The sequence below is a fragment of the Theropithecus gelada genome, chromosome 16 (assembly GCF_003255815.1).
Source record: "Theropithecus gelada isolate Dixy chromosome 16, Tgel_1.0, whole genome shotgun sequence".
NCBI classification, from domain to species: Eukaryota; Metazoa; Chordata; class Mammalia; order Primates; family Cercopithecidae; genus Theropithecus; species Theropithecus gelada.
Window position 1 is genome coordinate 40,281,047 of NC_037684.1, and position 23,049 is coordinate 40,304,095.

The following is a 23,049-nucleotide window of genomic DNA, read 5'->3' on the forward strand; positions in this document are numbered from 1 at the left end:
AGCTGCCCCCAGAGACTTCACCTGGCCTGTGGGGAAAGGGCTGTAGAGAGGAATAGAAAATAAGAGTAAAGGTTCAAAGAGAAAATAACTCGTGTTATACATGCAGCCAGGCAGTCAGGCAATAAATTAGGACTCACCACCAAGAAGAAAGGGGGAGAATGAGGTATAGGGAGATAAAAGCCAATCAGTGCCAGCAATGGCTCCTCTGAGATCAGCTGCTCCTGAACCATGGGCCCCACACCAGCCCAGCCCAGCACAGACAGGGACAAAGAAAAGCACCTGATGAAAGAAAGAGAATGATAAACCAAAGGGCGGCTAGCTTTCTATCAAAGGCCAGTTTCCCTCTATGGAGGGTCATGGTCCAGTGACTCCAGCGTTGCAAGAGAAGATGAAGCCGCCGCTTTTCCTCAAAGAAATATTTAAAGAGCCAAAGCCAGGCTTTTCTTTGGGGTCTTCTTTAAGTTGTGCAATTCTCAGATCTTTCCTAGGAATTATGTTGGTTTTATTATCTCATATATTGTATTGTCTGCCTGCAGCTCTTTTACTGTCTCATAATTCTCCCGGCCTTGGAGTTTAATCAGTTTAGCCTCTTCTCTGGAGCACTGGGCACCTTCTGTGATACTGTGGTCTGTGAAACAAATGTGGTCCACTCCTTTCTTTTGAGCCTCCCCCCACTTCCAATCCTTTCTCCAGAAATAACCAGCTCCTGGTGGCTTCGCTGCCCTTGGCGAATGCCTGCTACATCCCAGACCAGGGCTGAGCGCCTTGTGTATTTTGTTTAATCCTAAGTCAATTCTAATTCCTAGATGGTGAAACTGAGGCACAGAGATTTGTTAATTTTCCCCACCTCCCCAGTTCAAGGCAGACGTGGCTTTGAACACAGGACTCAGCAACTTTTCCCTGCGGTGACTGTTACCCTGGGAGGAAGGGCCTGCAGACATCAGCTCTGATGCTACCCAGACAACATGTCACTCCACATGTGCCAGTGAGCTGCTCTCACAGGTCCGTTACCGGCTTTCAGAGCCCAGATAATGCTCTGTTAGATTTTTACTCCTGGTATTTAGCGGCATGCATTAATTAGCCCTTTATTTAGGGATTTGCTCAAATCCTGTAAAAGTGGGTCAGAGATTTCTATGCTTTATTTCACCTCTTTCTTTGTAACATTGCCCAGGCGATGGCAGGATGGAGGTGGGTATCACGAGAGATTACTAACATTTGTTCATTTCTTGCTATGCACCATGCACTTAACGCCTGTCATCACATTTAATTCTTACAATAGCCCTCTAAGGTAAGTGGTATTATTCATGCTTTACAAACACTGTAAAGGAGACTTGGAGAGGAGAAGGGACCTGCCCAGGGCTCACAGATGGCATGTGGCAGGGGCGGAATGCTGGCCTGCCAGCCTCAGAGCACAGACTGGCACCCTGATGCCATCCACAGCCAGTTGTCACGTCAGTGTATCACTTATTGCCCTGTCTCCAAATCATATCTGTAGAGATCCACTAGACTTTGAGACTTCCTGGTTCTGGAAAATCTTTTAATCCAGCTAATAAAGCTCTTACAGACACAAAAGTTACTCCTAACTCACACTTTATTCCTGTACCGCACAAGCAGTTACTTTGTTCTGATGCACAATTAACATTTTGCATAGCTTCTCTGCTGACCCCAGAGGAGGCCTGAGATGAGCAGAGTCCTATAGGTGGGTGCTGAGCTGGGACTCCTGCCCAGCTTTTTCCCCAGCACCTGCTACCCCCCTGCCACCCTCGGAGGGAGAGACCAGGGACAAGGGCTGCTGCTTCCTTCCTCCCAGGAAGCATGGCTGGGGGGGCCTCAGGAAACTTACAATCATGGCGGAAGGCGAAGGGGAAGCAGGCACATCTTCCATAGCCGGAGCAAGAGCAAGAGAGAGAGTGGGGGGTGCTACACACTTTCAAACAACCAGATCTCATGAGAGCTCTGCCACGAGAATAGCACTAGGCGGATGATGCTAAACCATTCATGAGAAACTGCTCCCATGAGCCAGTCACCTCCCACCAGGCCCCACCTCCAGCACTGGGGATTACATTTCAAAACGAAATGTGGGTGGGGACACAGATCCAAACTGTATTATAAACTCTGGCTACAGTACTGCTATTTTAAGAACTTGGGGTGCCATCTGTATAATAGGGTATAATCATAGCATCTTCCTCAAAGCCCAACTTTGAGGGCTCGGTGAGTCTGGCCATAATGACTTAGCCTGCCTTGGAGGGAGCATCCAGAAAGCCTTGTCCATTATTTGGCAGTTGTTTCAATTATCTATTGATGTGTAATCGCCCCAGAACATAATGGCTTAAAACAATAATCACGTTGTGCTGGACATGGTGGCTCACACCTGTAATCCCAGCACTTTGGGAGGCTGGGGGTGGGAGGATCACTTGAGGCCAGGAGTTCAAGACCAGCCTGGCCAACATGGTGAAACCCCGTCTCTACTAAAAATACAAAAACTTAGCTGGGTGTGGTGGCAGGCACCTGTAGTCCCAGCTACTCAGGAGGTTGAGGCAGGAGAGTCTCTTGAACCTGGGAGGTGGGGGCTGTGGTGAGCTGAGATCATGCTGGTGTTCTCCAGCCTGGGCAACAGCAAGACTCTGTCACCAAATCAATAAAGTTAATGCTGTCATTATTGGAGTCGGGGCCTCCATCAGGACCCGGCAGGTGGACTTCTTGCTGCTGTAGGTAGGGACATCCCTATCATGGCTCTGCTGGGGCTGGAGGGCCCAAGGTACCTTCCAGCTGTTGGCCAAGGCCACGTGGTTTCTCCTCTACCTGGTCCTTCTTTCCATGCAGCCATTTGTCAGTGAACTTCTTGACATGGTGCTGGTTACTGAAAGAGCAAAAACAGAAGCCACAGGCTGCTGAAGTCTACACCTGGAACTGAACTGTGTTACTTCCAGCACATTCTGTAGGTCAAAGGCAGTGAAGACCAGGCAAGAGGGCCCCTGCTCTGTGTTTTAGAGCAGAGATGAGCAAACTTTCTCTGCCAGGGACTAGATAGAAAATAGGCTTTTCCTAAATCTAAATTTTAGATTTCTGCCAAGAGGCAAAATTGAGCAACTGTTCTTGCCAAAATCATTTTACATTTCAAAATGTAAAAAGCATACTTAGCTCACAGGCTGTGCAAAGACTGGATTTGGCCTGCAGGCTGCAGTTTGTTAAGCCCTGCCTTGGTGGGCTCTCCTGTCTCCGCCAGTTCCCAGCCTGGGCTCTCCTTATAGGGTTAGAGTCAACAGGCCAGTGCCCATTCAGGGCCTGCTCTCCGACCCCTTTTAGACAACAATCTGGGTTCTCAGAGCTTGCAATTCCCTTCCAGGGCCTGTTCCCAAGATCCATCCTTCCTGTGAACACCACCCTGCTGGCGTATGCACTCCTGTGGCCAGTGCAGGAGTCAGTGGGCAGCTGTTTGCAGGGGGCTGTGGGACTCAGTTAGACTTGCAGGTTGGGGTGCTATGATGGAGAGGGCCTGGGAAGAGCAGTCGGGTGGGCCATGTCAGTAGTACATTCTTAGGCCTCCACATACTGGAGTGGAATCTCAGGGGTCCATGAATTCTTAAGTCAAACTTGGCCTTCCAGGTTGCTGGGACATGTAAAGGACTGAATTGCATCCCCCTGCCCCCGCCCCACAAATCCGTGTGCTGAAGCCCTAACCTCCAGTGTGACTGTTATGTAGAGATAAAGCATTGAAGAAGATAATTAGGGGAGAATGAACTCATCAAGGCAGGGCTCTGATCTGTTCGGAGTAGTGTTCTTATGGGGAGAGGAAGAGGCCACAGGAGTGTGCATACGGAATAAAAGCCACATCAGGACACAGCGAGAAGGCGGCAGCCTGCATGGCACCAAGAGAGGCCTCACCAGAAGCCCACCAGCTGCCACCTTCATCCTGGACTTCCAGCCTCCAGACCCAAGAGAAATTTCTGTTGTTTAAGCCACCCAGTCTGTGGTGTGTTATAAGGGCAGCTCAAGCCAACCAGTACAGGAAGGTACTTGTGTCGAGGGGTAGGAGAGAGCGTACTGTATTTAACAGTCTGTTAGCTTGATTTGTAATACTCATATTTAGATAAAGGCTATGTGAGTCTTAGTTATTCTTGTCCTGGCTCCCGCACCCCACATGTTAGAGATGGCCTCATCCTAGGTCAATAGGGAGTTGTGGGTTAGGACCAAGTAGATTATGTTGTAAAGCGAGATGTATTTTATATATTCCTATCTTTTTTCATATATATATTCATATATGTATGTGTATGTATTCATACAATCAACATCACTGTCACTCTTATCAGGCAGAACAGGAAGGAGGAATAAAGGCTCCAGAGGACAGGGGCACTGTCACAGATGTCTTTGTCCCATTCACAGCTCCTCCTTACACAAGAGTGGGCACCATGCGCGACAGGAAAGCAAGAGCCAGGATGAATCCTGGCCCCATCGGCCACCTCCCCACTGCGTGTGACTCTGGTCACCGCACTTGAGCTTGCTGTGCCTCAGCTTCTCCAGTGGTGAAGGAGGGTGTGACCTAGCACAGTGCTGGATTAAAGACTGTGCTCATGGGTGGCTCTGATTCACATTTGATTTATAGTCAATATTAAATTCTTAGTGCAGCTCACCATTAAGGAGGTTCCTGAAAACCTCGGGGGAAAAGAGAGGGTCTAAAGAGGTGTTTGATTTCTTTGACGTGACGAGAAATTACAGAAGTTGGCTGGGCATGGCACTGGAGAGGTCGGGTGGGCCAAGTCGATTAGATGATGTGGGGTGGGCCATGTCAATATTACATTCTTAGGCCTCCACATACTGGAGGGGAATCTCAGCGTTCCATGAATTCTTAAGTCAAACCTGCCCTTCCAGGTCCTTGGGAAATGGTAAGGGCGGAATTGCACCTGTCAGCTCAGGGCCCCACCTTGATGAGTTCATTCTGCCCCAGTTACCTCCTTCAAGGCCTAAGCTCTACAGAACAGCCACACTGGGGGGTTAGGGCTTCAGCACATGGGTTGGGTGGCGGGGGATGCAATTCCAAGGTCGGGTGACCCAACTCAATTAGATGACGCTTTTCGAGAGCCAGTCGCTCCACAGTCACCTTCCCGATTTCTGCCGGGATCAGTTAGCCTTACAGAAGAGCTAAAAAGAGATTCATCCCAAATGAGAGCGTCCTTGGAAGCATTCCATGAAGACTTGAAACGGTGCTGCCTCCTCACACCTGACCCAGTATTGTCAGTGCCTCCTCTGAGGATCACAGAGAGTCACACCCCACACCCCCCAGTGCACATTCCAGACTTGGAGAAGCGCCGCATGGGTGACGGTGTGGGGAGTGCCTTTCTGCCAGATCAAAAGCCCAGCACCGTATTCAGAGTTTTATTTATGGCTTCTTCAGAAGGTTAGTCCAGTCACGCCTCCTTAATAACCGCCCCATCACACATGATTCAGGTGTCCTGGGGCCCCTTCACGCTCCTGGCTTCCTGACCCAAAGCCCAGGAGACCGCTGAACCCCACTGCCTGACATTATTTGCCGGCGAGACACCACTGGTGAAGTGTTCGCCTTTTCTTATGGCTTATTTTATTGAAGATTGTTCTTTTAGTCAAACACCTTTACAGTTCTTTGTGTTTGCTGAGCACCCGGGGCTGTCTCGCCCAGCCTTGAATTGTTTCCAGGTACCTTGCAAGCCAGTGTTGTACAATTCTTTTCTGCACAGAAAAAGAACAGACTTCTGGTTTCCAGTCCAGCATGTTAGGAGCTTAGAAGTCATCATTCCACCCTAATGAGTGAAAAGCTGGACTGGAAGATCAGCAATTCTTCCTAGAGCCATTGGTGCCTCCCACTTGGCAGACCTGGGTTCATTTCGTGGCCAGTGCACCAGCATTGGTGGTTCAGTGGTAGAATTCTCGCCTCCCTAGAGCCATTGGAAAAATGAGGTCACAGGGCAAACCACCAACCCCAAAATTAGACAGACAGGCATATACAGAAAATTACAACTTATCAGAACAGAAACCTCCCTGGATACCTGTGCTGGGATGCAAAAACCTGATCTGTAATTGGCAAATTGCTGGAGGCTAAGTGTGGACAAGTCTGAGAATCAGTCACGGGGGCTCCATCCTTTTTTGAGTTTTCCTTCAGGAAGTTCTGCCAGGTCCTCACGGTGAATGCTGGAGAAAAATCGCCTCATGCTTCTGGCAGGGAGAGGAGAAAAGTAATAACCATTGTGAAATATGCCAGAGCATCCCGTTCTTCTTAACAAGGGCTTCCCTCAGGAGACGCTAATGTGAGCTTAAGCTCCTGGGGTTTTATCAGAACCTAACCTACCTAGGAGAAGGGACATACCCGATTCCAATCCCCTCCACCCATCCTCTCCAACCTAAGAGGAGGAGAGGGGAGACCAAGAAGCACTTGTGAAGGTCACAATCCACAGGCACGGGCTCCCCACAAGACAGAGACCTCATCGTCGGACCGTAGCACACTTCCCCTCTCCACACCTCACGACCACATCACTAAAGACTCATGTACTACAGTTCCTTTCACCCAGTGTGCCATGTCCAGCCCTCAAGAAAACAATTACAGCACACTAAATGGCAAAACAAAACAAAAAAAAAAAAACCAGTTTGAAGAGATGAAGCAAGCATCAGATGCAGACTCAGATGTGGCAAGGATGTTAGAATAATAACCAGGAGTTTTGTTTGTGTGCGTGTGTGTGTGTGTGTGTGTGTGTGTGGTTTTGTTTTGTTTTGTTTTGTTTTTGGAGATGGAGTCTCGCTCTGTCACCCAGGCTGGAGTCCAGTAGCATGATCTCGGCTCACTGCAATCTCCGCCTCCTGGGTTCAAGCGAGTCTCCTGCCTCAGCCTCCAAAGTAGCTGGGATTACAGGCATGAGCCACCGTGCCTGGCCATAACCAGGAATTTTTTAAAACTATGATTAATTTGCTAAGGGCTTTAGTGGAAAAAAGTAGACAGCATGCAAGAACAGATGGGCAGTGTAAGCAGAGAGAAATTCTAAGGAAGAAAAGATGCTAGAGATCAGAAATACTGGAGCAGAAATAAAGAATGCCTTTGATGGGCTCATTTGTAGACTGGACACAGCTGAATCTGGGGTCCCTGAGCCTGAGAATATGACAATAAAAACTTCCAAAATGGCATACAAGGACTGAAAAAAAAAATGGAACAGACTATCCAAGAACTGTAGGACAACTACAAAAGATATGTGCCCTGGGAACACCAGAAGGAGACGTAAGAGAGAAAGAAACAAGGAATGTTTGAAGCAGTCAGGACAGAGAATGTCTCCTGAATTAATATCGGACACCAAATCACAGAGCCAGGAAGCTCAGATGACACAAAATAGGACAAATGCTCAAACAAAACAAAAAACTAGACATATCGTATTCAAATGCAAAAATCAAAGAATTTTAAGGGAAGCCCAGAGTGGGGAAAATAACACGTTACCTAAAGAAGGGCAAAGACAGTCGAGTGAAATATTTAAAGTTTTTAGAGAGAAAAAAAAAATGAATCTAGAATTGTGTATCCTGCAAAATTGTCCTTCAAAAGTGAAGGAGAAATAAAGACTTTCTCAGACAAAAACGAAGGAAATGTGTTGCCAGTAGACCAGCCTGGCAAGAAATGTTAAAAGAAGTTTTTTTGTTTTGTTTTGTTTTTGAGACGAAGTCTCGCTCAGTCGCCCAGGCTGGAGTGCAGTGGCACCGTTTCGGCTCACTGTAAGCTCCGCGTCCCAGGTTCATGCCATTCTCCTGTCTCAGCTGCCCAAGTAGCTGGGACTACAGGCGCCGCCACCAGGCCCGGCTAATTTTTTTGTATTTTTAGTAGAGACGGGATTTCACCATGTTAGCCAGGATGGTCTCGATCTCCTGACCTCGTGATCCACCTGCCTTGGCCTCCCAAAGTGCTGGGATTACAGGCGTGAGCCACCGCACCCGGCCAGAAGAAGTTCTGTAGAGAGAAGGAAACTGACATAGGTCAGAAACTTGGATCTCCATGGAGAAAGGAAGGGCAGGCTTTGCAGATGCTGCTGCCACCCATAGCCCCCTGCAGCAGCCGTGGTCAGCCCCACTGTGTTCTTCAACAGGAGGCCACATCTCTTTCAAGCTGTTTGCAGACGACATTCCAAAGACAGCAGAAAACTTTTGTGCTCTGAGCACTGGAGAGAAATGATTTGGTTATAAGGGCTCTTTGCTTTCACAGAATCATGCCAGGGTTTGTGTGTCAGAGTGGTTACTTCATACACCATCACATTTCCAAGAAAATTTACTGGTGTCAGGAAAGAAATTTGATATACAGGAAGAAATTTGATGGTGAACGCTTCATCCTGAAGCATACAGGTCCTGGCATCTTGTCCATGGCAAATGTTAGACCCAGTACAAATGGTTCCCAGTTTCTCATCTGTACTGCCAAGGCTGAGGGGTTGAATGGCAGAGTGGCATGCATGTGGTCTTTGGCAAAGTGAAGAGAATATCGTGGAAACCACGGAGCACTTTGGGTCCAAGAATGCCAAGACCAGCAGGAAACTCATCATTGCTGACGGTGGACACTCTAATAAATCTGACTCATGTTCTATCTTGACCACCAGACATTCCTTCCGTAGCTCAGGAGAGCACCCCTCCACTCCATTTGCTCGCAGTAGCCTCTCATCTTTGTGATCTTGCTGCAGTTCTTTGGGTTCCATGTTTTCCTTATTCCCTTCCATGCCTAGTTGGATTCCAGAGTTAAGTTTATGATTATGAAATAAAAACTAACAAGGAAGAGCATCAGAGAAGGAATAAGTGAAAGTAAAATACTTTTATTTTTAGTATTCTTGATCTAACATGAGTTTTTTCAAAATAATATCAACATATTCTAGTGTGCGTGCATATCCTATGTATAAGTGAAAGGAACAAGAGCAGTGATAGAAGGGACAAGAGGGAAAAATTAGGATTATTTTGTTGTTATAAGCTACTTTCACTATGCATGAAGTGTTACAGTGTTATCTGAAAGTAGACTTGGTTTAGTTGTAAATATATATTGCATATTCTAGGGCAACCACTAAGAAAAGGAAAAAAGGAAGTAACTGATATGAACAATGGAATCATATAAAATGCTCAGCTAAACCCACAAGAGGCAGAAAAAGAGTGGGAGACAAAAAAAAAAAAAAATGGACAAGGGCCACAAATAGAAAACAATAACAAATATGGCATCGATTAATCCAGTTATATCACAAATCGCTTTCAAAGTCATTGGTCTAAATGCAGCAATTAAAAGATTGCCAGACTAGATCAAAAAACAAGACTTTATACAAGAAATCCACTTTAAGTATAAAGACACATGTAGTTTAAAAGTAAGTGGGTATAAAAGATATATCATGCTAATACTAATCAAAGAAATTAGGAATCACTATATTAACTGCAGATAGAGCAGACCTCAGAGCAAGGAAAGTTATCATGGAAAGGCATTACATAATGATAAAGGGGTCAAGTCTCCAAGAAAACATAGCAGTTGTTAATGTGTGCACCTAACAGCAGAGCATTGAAATACACGTGGCCAAACATGATAGAACTGCAGGTAGAAATAGATGAATCCACTATTTTATTTGGAGACTTCAGTGCCCCACTATCAGAAATAGACATATCCTGCAAGGAGAGAATCAGTAGGGACAGAGTTGAACTCAGTAATAATGTCCTGTAGACTCTATTTCATCCAACAACAGCAGAATGAACATACATTCTTCACAAGCTCACACAGAACATTCACCAATATAGACCATGTTCTGTGCCATAAAACACACCTTAACAAACTGAAAATAATAGAAACCATGCAGTGTCTTCTCTCAGACCACAATAGACCTAAACTAAAAATCAATAACAGAAAGATAGCTAGAAAATTCCAAAATACTTGAAGATTAAAGAACCCTTCTAAATAACGTGGGTCAAAGAAGCAATCTAAAAAGAAATTTTAAAATATTGTTAAATAAATGAAAACATAGATATGACTTACCAAATGTATGGTGTAATTAAAGCAGGGCTTAGGAAATTTATAGTATTGAATGCATGTGTTAGAAAAGAAGAAAGATCTAAAATCAATCACCTAAGTTTCCATCTTAGGAAAGTAGAGAAAGAAGAGCAAATTAAATCCACAGTCAGCAAAAGAAAAGAAGAACTAGGCAGAAACCAATGAAATAGAAAATTAAAAAAAAAAAAGAAACAGGGAAAATCAACAAACCCAAAAGGAAGTTATTTGAAAACATCAATAAAATCGATAAGCCTCAAGTCAAATTAAGAAAAAGAGAGAGCACAAGTTACTAATAACCTGAAATGAAAGAGAGGGCATCACTACAGATCCCGTGGATGTTAAAGGATGATAAACAAACACCAGCATAGAAAACTACAGACTAATACCTCTCATGAACGTAGATGCAAAAATCCTCAACAAAATATTAGCAAGTTGAATCCAACATGTATACTAGGAACTAACTGCTGTTTGAGGCCGGTGTAAACAATTGCAAACACTGCTTTCATTTGATCCTCTTCTGGCCTTTTGTGGGAGGGGTACTTAGGCTGTTCTGTTGTTGGCTTCCCATTCTTACAGGGAGGTAAGAAAAGGTGGCTACTATAAATAGATTTTAAAGCACTTTCATTGGTGTAATCACCATTAGATCATTTTCTGTTTTCTCCAGTTCTACACAGAGCCACAATTTTTGTCTAAATAGAAAATACACAGGCTGGGCACAGTGGCGTACGCCTGTAATCCCAACACTTTGGGAGGCCGAGGTGGGTGGATGACGAGGTCAGATTGAGACTATCCTGGCCAACAAGGTGAAATGCAGTCTCTACTGAAAATACAAAACTAGTTGGATATGGTGGCATGTGCCTGTAATCCCAGCTACTCAGGAGGCTGAGGCAGGAGAATCACTTGAACTCAGGAGGCGGAAGTTGCAGTGAGCCAAGATCACACACTGCACTCCAGCCTGGGCGACAGAGTGAGACTCCGTCTCAAAAAAAAAAAAAAGAGAAATACGTAGTTTGGACTCTAGACTCTTTGTTTTTAATCTTGTGGTAATTTTCTTTATTTTTCTTTTTATTTATTTGGTGGTGGTGGTTGTTGTTGAGATGGAGTCTCACTCTGTTGCCCAGGCTGAAGTGCAGTGGCACGATCTTGGCTCACTGCAACCTCCACCTCCCAGGTTCAAGCAATTCTCATGCCTCAGCCTCCCGAGCAGCTGGGATTACAGGCACTTGCCACCACACCCAGCTAATTTTTGTATTTTTGTAGAGATGGGGTTGGCCAGGCTGGTCTTGAGCTCCTGACCTCAAGTAATCCGCCCACCTCAGCCTCGCCAAGTGCTGGGATTACAAATGTTAGCCACTGTGCCTGGCCAGTTTTCTTTATTTTTATATTAATGTGCTTTGTCCAAGGATTTCAAATATTACAATAATTTCCCACGTGATATAGTAAGATCCTTGATCTTGGATGTCACATCTTAGTGTATTTGTCTGCCTTCCCAGTTAGTTTGGTAATCTGTGATACCTAGCAGAGTGTCCAACCCATAGAAATGTACAGTCAGTCATACTCAGTGCGAATGAGCAAAGGAGAGGACTAAGGAGGGTGTTCTGATACCATGAGAAAACAGAGAAGCCTGGAGTTTTACTGCTCCAGTAAAAATCAATTTAATCGCCTGAGGGGAGATTTTTAAAAATCTGTTTGATTCTCTTCTGTACCTGATTCACTTCTAATTTACTATGTCTGATACACGGTAAATTAATATTTGCTGAAAGAATGAATGGAAGGTTTATTGTCGCTTAAGAATTTCCAGGTGCCAACAGTCATTTTAGAGTGTTGAACATATATTTTTAGTGTTACCTGTCATATCAAAATGTTTCCTCTGTCCCCCTCTGAACCAAGTTTAGTTTATTTCCTTGAATAACTTTCACCCACCTGCTTATTTCTAATAGGCCCGTTCTTATTTCTAGTGTTAGGCAGTATGAAGTTTATGTGTATTCAACTCACCTGCAGTAAGCACATTTTTAATACACATAATGCCATTTAATCCCCACCACCTACTTGTCAGGTGGGTGCTGAAATCCCAAGATCACAGCTGAGGACATGGAAGCTCAGAGAGGCCAACTAACTTAGCCAAAGTCACACAGCTCCTGCCCTCCAGCAGTTGGGTTCAGAGCTCTCTCACCCCATTCTGCTTCCCGCTTGTATTCTGAGCTTGGCTGTGCCATCGGAAAGGAGTTTGATTAGGAAGTATCTCGATTGAGAGTTGGGGGTGTTTCACGTCTCCCCTGCTGCGGGGCTTTCTGTTTATGACACGCTGGTCTCTGTTCCGATGCTTTAGAAAGAGGACACGGTCAGGAGACCTGAGGCCTCTCTCTTCCTGGCCTTGCTGCTAACCAGCCCCGTGACCTCAGCAAGCCACTATGCCACTTTGAGCCTCAGGATCCTCTTCAGAACCCTGAAAACACCTTATTTATTTGCTTATTTATTTATTTACTTATTTATTTATTTTAGACGGAGTCTCACTCTGTTACCCAAGCCAGAGTGCAGTGCGTCACGTCTCACTGCACCCTCCACCTCCTGGGTTCAAGCGATTCTCCTGCCTCCGCCTCCCAGGTAGCTGGGATCACAGGCATCCGCCACCACGTCCAGCTGATTTTTGTATTTTTAGTAGAGACGGAGTTTCACCATGTTGGCCAGGCTGGTCTCGAACTCCTGACCTCAAGTGATCCTATTGCCTTGGCCTCCCAAAGTGCTGGGATTGCAGGCGTGAGCCACTGCGCCCGGCTTGAAAACACTTTTCTAAATCACCTCTCCAGATTCAGCAATCCAGCAATTCTAACAGCCCTTTGATTTTATACTTAGAGGTAGGTGGTGTCTATGGAGTGGTCTTGGATTAGATCCACTAGTTCTTCAGCACAACCTTGTGTCTGCCCCGTGCCTGAGGTTCTGGTGCTGGGTACAGAGGTGGATGGCCCAGCCCCAGTCAGGGAGAAGTCTGGGTTGAGTAGGGGCAGACAGTCTCAGTAGACATGACAAAGGCTCCAGGAGTTGTGGGCCCCGCAGGAGCAAGTAGAGGAGACAGTTACCAAACTGAAGATCCAAGCTGTCAGATCAGAACACCCAGAAACCCTTCAGGCCTGTCCTCTTTCCAAATGATGCTGTTTGGACGCGTCAGACCGTGCTTCGACCATGTTACATGTAAAGAGTGCCTCTGGTGTCCTGTGTTCTATCCTTGGCAATGGATGATGTTTTTCAAAACAACTATAATTTTTTCATCAAAATGTTTTTGTTTTTTGAAAAAAAGGAAAGGATATTCTTTGTTTCCCTGACACAGTAAAAGGACTTGAGCGTGTTTTATGCATAAAGGCCACCGTTACTTTGTAATGACAGCTTGGGAAGAGGCTTTTGTGGCCAGGCCTTTTATTTAAGATTGGGCTCTAGGGGTTGGTGTGTACGTACAGCACAAAAATGAAGAGTAGAATCCCAGTTCAAGTGCAGCCAAGAATGGGAGAGTGAATCTCCATACACATACTTTATAGGTCCATGGGGTCCTTCAAGAAAAAGCCTTCAGAGCCAAGAGCTCCCGAGTGAAGGAGGCATCTTGGCTGTTTTGATCCTGTTAAGCATTTGGGCCACTTTTCAGCAGGAGTCGTGTAAACTGGGCAAGTACCCACCATAGCTGTCTAGGGAACCGCCCTGGATCAAAGCCTTCAGTGTAGAAAAAGGGTCAGAAGTATGGATGCCAAAGCCGATGACTAGGGTTCTAATCCAAGCGTTGCTGCTTGTGAGCTGTGTAATGTTGGGCAAGCTACTCTGCCTCTCTCTACCTTATTTCCTCATCTTTGCAATGGGCCTTGTGAGGATTAGGTGAGCTTCAGAGCTAAAGGGCCTGGCTCTCGGTACATGCCTACGGTGGTGGTGATGGTTACAGCTACGGTTAATATTGCCAGTAGCTTCTAAAACCTTCCTGTACCGTCCTCAGGCTCTCCCAGGCTGGAGCTCTCAGAGGTTAGAAAGCTCCTGGAGTCCCACCCTCTCTGGGAGGCATCTGAGTGTGAAGCCCTGGTAGAGAGTGGAAGGCTGGGTGGCCTTGGAGCGACATCCTTCCAGCTGCTGCAGGCCCTTGGCCTGGTACAAGACAAGAAGCTACCCCCTGGTCCCTTTCATGCCTTGGTCCTGTGCCCGGGCTGGAAGAAAGCTCATTCATATCTCATTTTTACAAGACAGGCAGCCATTTGTAACATCCTGACATTCCCCCAAGCAGTTGGCTCTTGGAAGTATAATAATAATGATCTTAATGACAAATAGCAGTAAAATTGAATGACAGTGGCCCTGTTGGAGGTCTGTCTTTGAAGCCACAGCTCAACCTCCCATGTGCAGCTGTAGCCCTTCTTGCCAACTCTGCCTCTCCTTTTGTGAGTTTCTCCATTATGGGAAACCAGATTGCCATCTCAGCCCCTTGCGTGGGGCTTCAGGATATCAGGCAGCCCCAGGCTTGGCTGCAAGCCCGCATTGGCCCACAAGCACCAGAGACACCTGCTTCTATCCCCATAGGGGACAGACAAGAGAGTCTCCTCATCCATTCCGTAGTCTCTGAGCCTGGTCCTCAGCCCAAAGCTGGCTCCCTAGACCAATGAGCGCCACAGAACCAGAATGGGCCATAGGAGCCAGTAGAATTCAGAGGGTCTCAGCCAGCACTGTCCAACAGAAGTAAAATACAAGCCGAAACTGCGTTTAGCAGCCAAGTTTTTAACAAGTTGGAAAGAAAACAGATGAAGTTAATTTATTAATGAATAAAAACATTTAATGAAGGCTAGGCACAGTGGCTCACACCTGTAATCCCAACACTTTGGGAGGCCGAGGCAGGCAGATCACCTGAGATCAGGAGTTCAAGACCACCCTGGCCAACATGGTGAAACCCCATCTCTACAAAAATATAAAAATTAGCCAGGCATTATGATGGGTGCCCGTAATCCCAGCTACTCGGGAGACTGAGGCGGGAGAATCGCTTGAACCTGGGAGGCGGAGGTTGCAGTGAGCCGAGATCATGTCACTACACTCCAGCCTGGGCGAACAGAGCAAGACTGTGTCTTTTAAAAAAAAAAAAAAAGTAATGAGCTATTTTGCACTTTTTATACTAAGTCTTCAAAATATGATGTGGATTTTACAGCTGCAGCGCATCTCCATTTGGACTAGCCACATTTCATCTGCTCAGAAGCCACAAGTGGCCAGTGGCTACTGTATTGGATAGTGGCTGTAGACAGCTGAATAGGGACAGTATAGCCAACATCCTAAGTCATGTGTATCTGAATGTTTATCTTCCTGTGGGGCTCTCTAACACTGTTTTCCCTTTTACAGTGAGGCTTTGGTTAACTGGGGTATTTATTAACTGCAGCTGCTCATTGAGGGAAAGTTATGCTTTATTCCAAAAATGAATTTGCAATGGTGAGGTTGTGCCCTGTACCTGTAGCTTCGATCTTCAGGACCTCCCGTGTTACCTGGTACACACGCCACAGGCGACACATTTCTCTGGGAAGAAATGCTCCGGCTAGATTCTAAATCCCATCCTGTTGTTACAATTGAAGGCACTGCAGTGTTCAGAGTGACTTTTAATCTTGGCCCAGTGGCTGAGCAGGCGGGCTCTATGCGGCTGATGAGGATGAGTGCTGTCGCAAGAAAAACGAGCCTTGGCACTTGGCATTCTGCTTTTGGTAAGCCTTGGAGGAAGGAGAGCGTGTTACCAGAAGGAGTCATGGGAATTTAATGCCATGGAAATAGAAAATGAAGAGCCAGCTGGGAGCCATCTTGTTGTAGAACTTAAGGCAAAACCGATCAGGTGGCCATGGCCTTTAGGATTCATGAATCCTTCTGACAGGAAACGGGGCTCCCGCACCCTTGCCTATTGATGGCTCTCCAAATTCGGACATCAGTTTCCATCCCCCAAGCAGAGAGATGTAGTTGGCAACACTGCTCAGGTATTTGTAGAATATAGGACAGGAAACAAAGTATAACCTGATTTGTTCAGCCCTCACTCACCCTTTACCTGATACACACAGCAACACTGGTGCTTCAGCCCTGCCTCTGTTAAAAACAAACTTACTGCCTGTAATCCCAGCACTTTGGGAGGCCGAGACGGGCGGATCACGAGGTCAGGAGATCGAGACCATCCTGGCTAACACGGTGAAACCCCGTCTCTACTAAAAAATACAAAAAACTAGCCGGGCGAGGTGGCGGGCGCCTGCAGTCCCAGCTACTCGGGAGGCTGAGGCAGGAGAATGGCATGAACCCGGGAGGCGGAGCTTGCAGTGAGCTGAGATCCGGCCACTGCACTCCAGCCTGGGCGACAGAGCGAGACTCCGTCTCAAAAAAAAAAAAAAAAAAAAAACTTACTTTGGGAGGCCAAGGCGGGTGGATCACCTGAGGTCACGAGTTCGAGACCAGCCTGGGCAACATGGCAAAAGCCTGTCTCTACTAAAAATACAAAAGTTAGCTGGGTTGGGTGGTGGGCGCCTGTAATTCCAGCTACTCGGGAGGCTGAGGGAGGAGAATTGCTTGAACCTGGGAGGTTCAAGTGCAGAGGCTGCAGTGAGCCAAGATCGCACCACTGCACTCCAGCCTGGGCAACAAGAGCGAAACTCCATCAAAAAAAAAAAAAAAAAAAAAAAAAACACCAAGTAACATAACATACACAGATGCTGGGGACTGGCTTTAACAAAGTTAAACATAGTTTAACATAGTTACAAGAGCAAATTTTATTCAAGTGCTTTTGAAATATAGTTACTTAAAATAATTGATGCTTTCCACTAAATCTCTTTAATCCTCAGGGCCCTTTGATTAATATTTCATTAATCCCAGTATCAATGTATTTGAAAATACATTGAAAAGATAAAATTGTATCTTTAAAAGAAATGTGTCAGTATTCAGTTCCACATATTAATTGCTTGGCTTTGAGCAAGTCTCTAAACTTCCAGAGCCTGTTTTCTCCCTATAAAATGAGAATACAGTAAGACCTCACTTAACATTATGGATAGGTTCTTGGAAACTGTGACTTCAAGTGAAATGATGTATAACAAAACTAGGTTTTTCTCCCTCATCAGCATTATAAGGAAATGACGTTATTTGAGGACCTGCTATATGTTGTTTTACTTAAAATCAGTTTCCAAGAACTTACTGCTGGTACGGAGTGAAGACGGACCGTAATAACAACTCTGCTTCATCAGATTATACAAGATGTGTGTAGTGGGTACAGTCTGCAGTAGGTGCCCAGAAAGTGGACTTTCACTCACCCAAGGAGAATTTCTATTGCCCTGCTACTTGGCCAGGACAGGATTTGTAGAAAAGCTGAGATTGTGTGATTCGCTTACATGAAGGAAGTTTTTAGAATGGACAACTCTTGCTGCCACAGCAATCCCTGAAATCTCAGTGGCTTAACACAACCAGTATTTCCTTACTGCTCGCACACAGTCTGATGCAAATCAGGCAAAAACCCTCCTCATCTTGCAGCTGAGTCATCTGGAACACGTGTTCCCTAGAATCACAGTGGCAGGAGGCAAGTGGGTTTTTCATTGCCTCAACCCAAAAGGGCAACAGCACTTCCTCTCACTGTCCATTGGCCAGAACTAGTCACGTGGCTCCAAAGCAGAGGAAACTGAAACGTAGGGGAGCACATGGGCTGTTTGGGGAATACTATCTGATGCTGAGGGTTTGTGCCTTTGATTCTAATTTATTCTCTAATATGGCTATATGATAGCCTAATAAGACTCTTCCCACTGACTTGTTTTGTTTTTGAGATGGAGTCTCACTCTGTTGCCCCGTCTAGAGTACAGTGGTACGATCTCAGCTCACTGTAAACTCTGCCTCCCATTCTCCTGCCTCACCCTCCTGAGTAGCTGGGATTATAGTCTTGTGCCACAGGACACAGCTAATTTTTGTATTTTTAGTAGAGACAGAGTTTCACCATGTTGGCCACGCTGGTCCCAAACTCCTGACCTCAAGTGATCCACCCACCTTGGCCTCCCAAAATGCTGGGATTACGAGCGTGAACCACCATGCCCAGCCATTTCTTTTTCTTTTTCTTTTTGGTAGAGATTAGGGTCTTGCTATGTGGTCCAAGCTGGTCTCCAATTCCTGGCCTCAGGTCATCCTCTTGCCTCAGCCTCCCGAGGTGCTGGGATTACAGGCATGAGCCACTACACCTGTCCCCTATTCATTTTTAAGTTTGCTTTCTGGGGTAGGTTTATCTTTACCATTAACCTAGGTTTTACACCACTGGAATTGAAGTGAAATTATCCCCCCACTGCAATTAGTCCATTTTCACACTGCTATAAAGAACTACTGAGACTGAGTAATTTCTGAAGAAAAGAGGCTTAACAAGAAGCATGTCTCGGAGGTCTCAGGAAACTTACAATCATGGCGGAAGGCAGAGGGGAAGCAAGCATGTCTTACCATGGCAGAGCAGGGGAGAGAGAGAACAAGGGGGGAAGCACCATACACTTTTAAACCATCAGATCTTGTGAGAACTCACTATCATGGAGAACAGCAAGGGGAAATCCACCCCCATGATCCAGTCACCTCCCTCCAGGCCCTTCCCCGACATGTGGGGATTGCAATTCGAGATGAGATTTGGGCGGGGACAAGATATAGTTTATGGATAGAAACTGCCACTATTCTCAAGGAAATGTTTTTGTTAGTTGGAAATGAGAATCCAGTGTATACATCAGCTCTTGATCTTTTAGACTGAGGGACTGTGGAAGGGACAACTCATTTCAGTTAAAATAGGCGTTTCCAGGCCGGGCATGGTGGCTCATACCTGTAATCCAACACGCCTATGCAACAAAGCAAAATCCTGTCTCTCCAAAAAAATTGTTAAGAAATTAGCTGGGTATGGTGGCGCATGCCTGTTGTCCCAGCTATTTAGGAGTCTGGGTGAAAGGATTGCTTGAGCCCAGGAGTTGAGGCTGCATTGAGCTATGATCATGCCACTGCCTTCCAGCCTGGGCAAAAGAGCAAAAAAAAAAAAAAAAAAAAAAAAAAAAAAAGCATTTCCAAATAGCCAGTATGAATCAGATCTTAATTTTCCTGTGTTTAATACTTTGCTTTGGATTGAACTGTTAGAGAAGGACGTCAATAGCTAGCCACTGAGTTCCAAATATGTTATTTTTTTCCTATGCATTTCTCCTTTAGCATTCTACCTCCCCACTCCCAACCAGGACCATCTTGAGAACAGTGTGACCTGCTGCACAACTTTTTCTCCCTTGCGAATTTTGTTTGGGGAAAGCCACATTTCCCACCTAGCATCACAGAGTGTGTTTTTCTTTAATTTTATAATTTGCAGCTCTACAAAGACTCCGTTGATAGGGACAAGGTGTGTGAAACAATAATTATGTTTATGGAACCTTGTCACATTTTCTTAGAATATTATTTTAGAAAGGGCCGGGCATGGTGGCTCATGCCTGTAATCCCAGCACTTTGGGAGGCTGAGGCAGGTGGATCATGAGGTCAGGAGATCGAGACCATCCTGGCTAACATGGTGAAACCCCATCTCTATTAAAAATACAAAAAATTAGCCAGGCATGATGGCGGGCACCTGTAATCCCAGCTAATCGGGAGGCTGAGGCAGGAGAATTGCTTGATCCCAGAAGGCGGAGGTTGCAGTGAGCCGAGATCACGCCACTGCACTCCAGCCTGGGTGATAGAGCGAGATTCTGTCTCAAAAAAAAAAAAACAAATAAACAAACAAAAAAACAGAATATTATTTTAGAGAACAGCCCTAAGCCAAGACATTGGGTCTTATGATCCTTTTCAAAGAAAATCGTTGGGCTCGTTAATCCTTTGATTCAAGTTCTTTTTTAAAATGATATTTTCCAGTTTGACTAATTGAAGATTTCCCACTAAGATAAATGGAAGAGACTTATCATTTGATCAAAATTATAGCAGCGCTTGATGTTTGCATACCACCCTACAGTTTTCAAACAAAATCCATTTACATTCACTCATTTAATTATCCCCCTGGTTTTTCTGGATAAGCAGAGTTTCCCATGGGTGGAATGCTTCCATTCGTGGGAGTACTTTATATTTCCTCTCAGATTTATACATTTCTAGTTGGCACAGCTTCTGCCATTCAGATGCAGGAAATAGAGAATGCTACCAGAGAAACAGATGGAAAGACCAGAAACAGATCCAAGTATGTGTAAGTTCATTTGTTCATTCATGCATCCATTCACTTATCTATATATTCATTATTCATTAAACAAATAGTTATTAAATGTACTATGGCAGTGTCTCCCATAGTAGGTAATAGGATAGGATGTTTAAACGTAGAATGCTGGAGTAGGAAAGCTTCCATGTAAACATTTGTTCAGACACTTACTAATTTTAAGTTTTTCACAATTTTTTAATCTAGGCAATTGGGAAATTATATAGTCAGTCTGTGTTTTTGTGGTATAGCAGTGCTCTGTTTTCTGTTCTAACTTCAAAAAACAAACGGAAACAGAATTGCCCAGTGATTACAATGGCACCAGCCTAGATCAGCCAGCATTTAGCTGACTCCCAGATGTGTGAGCACCCAGCCAAGATCAGCAACGCCCCCCGACTGGCCCTATTAAGACTTAAAGGTAGTCCTAAAATTAACATAGCAGCTTCTTTCTGATCCAGATAGAAGTACGTGTTTAAATGTTTCTAGCTCTATAGTAGTGTCTGCCATGGCAGCAGTAGCAATGGGAGCGGCTGTGTTGAGGCAAGAGTGAGCGTTCCAACTTTCCTGCTGATCTGGGAAGTATTGGATGTGGAGGGTTGCAATGTGAGAGAAAAAGCAGCAGGTAGACCTAGGTCTCTTGGTGAAGTCGATGAGTTTGAGTAGTTCCTTGCCAAAGACTGGGCTGGCTTACGTGAAGATGCACATGTCTGGGAAGATAACTAGGATAATGCTTAAGGCCAGAAGTTTGAGAATTCAGAAAACGGGCACTTGTTTACTGGTGGGAGTAAACGTGCTACTATTTTGAATAACCTGGCAATGTGTCTTTTTTTTTTTTTTTTTTTTTTGAGACAGCGTCTTGCTCTGTCACCCAGGCTGGAGTGTAGTGGGCGTGATCTTGGCTCACTGCAACCTCTGCCTCATGTGTTCAAGCAACTCTCCTGCCTCAGCCTCCCATGTAGCTGGGATTACAGGCATGCACCACCATGCCCGGCTAACTTTTTTGTATTTTTAGTAGAAACGGGTTGTCACCATGTTGGCCAGGCTGGCCTCAAACTCCTAACCTCAAGTAATCCACCCACCTCGGCTTCCCAAAGTGCTGGAATTACAGGCATGAGCCACTGTGCCTGGACAGCAATGCGTATTTAAAAGTTGTACTTTTGAGTTAGAAACATTTATTTTGACCCAGCAATTCTACTGACAGGAATTTATCCTGCGGAAATAGTTGAAGGTCTTGCCAAGATACTCATGATATATTATTAAATAAACAAACTGACCACAGAATAGCGAGTGCACATAATTCAGTTTTTAATGCATATGCATACATATATCACACCTAGAAAAAATATGGAAAGGTTTTATATGAACATAACATTATTAATATTTCTGAATAGTGAGATCATAAACAATTTTACTTCCTTATTTCTTTTTTTGAGATGGAGTCTCGCTCTGTCGCCCAGACTGGAGTACAGTGGTGAGCAATCTCGGCTCACTGCAACCTCCGCCTCCTGGGCTCAAGCAATTCTCCTGCCTCAGCCTCCCAAGCAGCTGGGACTACAGGCACACATCACTACGCCCAGCTAATTTTTGTATTTTTAGTAGAGACGGGGTTTTACCATGTTGGCCAGGATGGTCTCCATGTCTTGACCTCATGATCCACCTGCCTCGGTCTCCCAAAGTGCTGGGAGTACAGGCATGAGCCACCATGCCCGGCCACTTCCTTATTTCTTTAGCTTTTCATTTTCTTTCTAATTGTTTTTTAATGAGCATGCATGGCTTGTGGAATTTTTTTTAAAAGCACAAAAAGATTATTTTTAACAGAAAGGTTTTACCTGGCAATGGAAAATATAGTGACATTGGTATCAGGGAGATAAATTCAGTCCAGTCCTTTTGGGAGAGCAATTTACCATTGTACCAAAGGTTATAAAAATATGCAACTCCTTTGATGCAAAATTTTTTCTGGAACTGGAATGAGATGTATCATCTCCAAGCAATAGACTGGAGATTCATTTGTTGGGGTTTTTTATGTTTGTATTTTCCAAGTTTTCAGAAAAGAATGTGCAGAAGAGAACAAAGGTTGTAAAAGAAATTAGAGACTCCTTGTAGGTTCCTATGTTTATATCATTTTCTTGTCAAGGAAATGAGCTACAAAGGTGCCAGATCTAATCTTGTTTACCCTTGTTGCTGCCCACACTTAGGCAAACTGTTGGTTCTCGTGTTTCTCATTCTGCATGCAGAAATATTAGTAATACATTAAAGAAATGAAAGTGGGCAGACATGCAGAAAGTTTTATGTCCCAGGACATTTAATTAGACATTCTGGACCATTAAAAAAAAATCCCAGAACATGTCAAAGTAAAAGTTGTAAGCGACATGGCAGAATGGTTGTGCTGAGTACCTGTTAAGTGTGTCTTGACCTTGAACCCTGGCACGTGATCCATGGGTCTGGGAATTGTGTGCAGCAGGTACACAGCCTACCTGAGAGGTAATGAAGCCAGTGTTTTAATAAGCCCTGCCATACTTAGAAATTCAAATCCATGTTATTGCCTTCCACGAAGGGAGGTTATAGAATTATTCTAGTACTTCTGATAGCCACAAAGGTAGAAGGAAGTGTAGAATGAGCCCCCTGTAGACTCATCACTCAATTTCAACAGCTGCCAGCATTTGCCAACTCATTTCATCTGTTTTTCTCCCACCTCATTTATTAAAGTGTTTTTTTTAATTTATCATGTCAGTTCACCCATAAATACTTTATCTCTTATCTATTTCACTGATAAATATACTCATTTCTAACTGATAAGCACACTTTAAAAATGTTTTAATATTATTATCACTTTTTAAGAGACAGGGTCTTGCTATGTTGC

At 44.9% G+C, this 23,049-nt stretch overlaps 1 protein-coding gene across 1 annotated transcript in view; it reads left to right on the forward strand.

The window, feature by feature from the left end:
* PRKCA (protein kinase C alpha) overlaps positions 1–23,049 on the forward strand; it is a 501,655-nt gene that overhangs the window by 448,268 nt on the left and 30,338 nt on the right. The window lies entirely within an intron of this gene.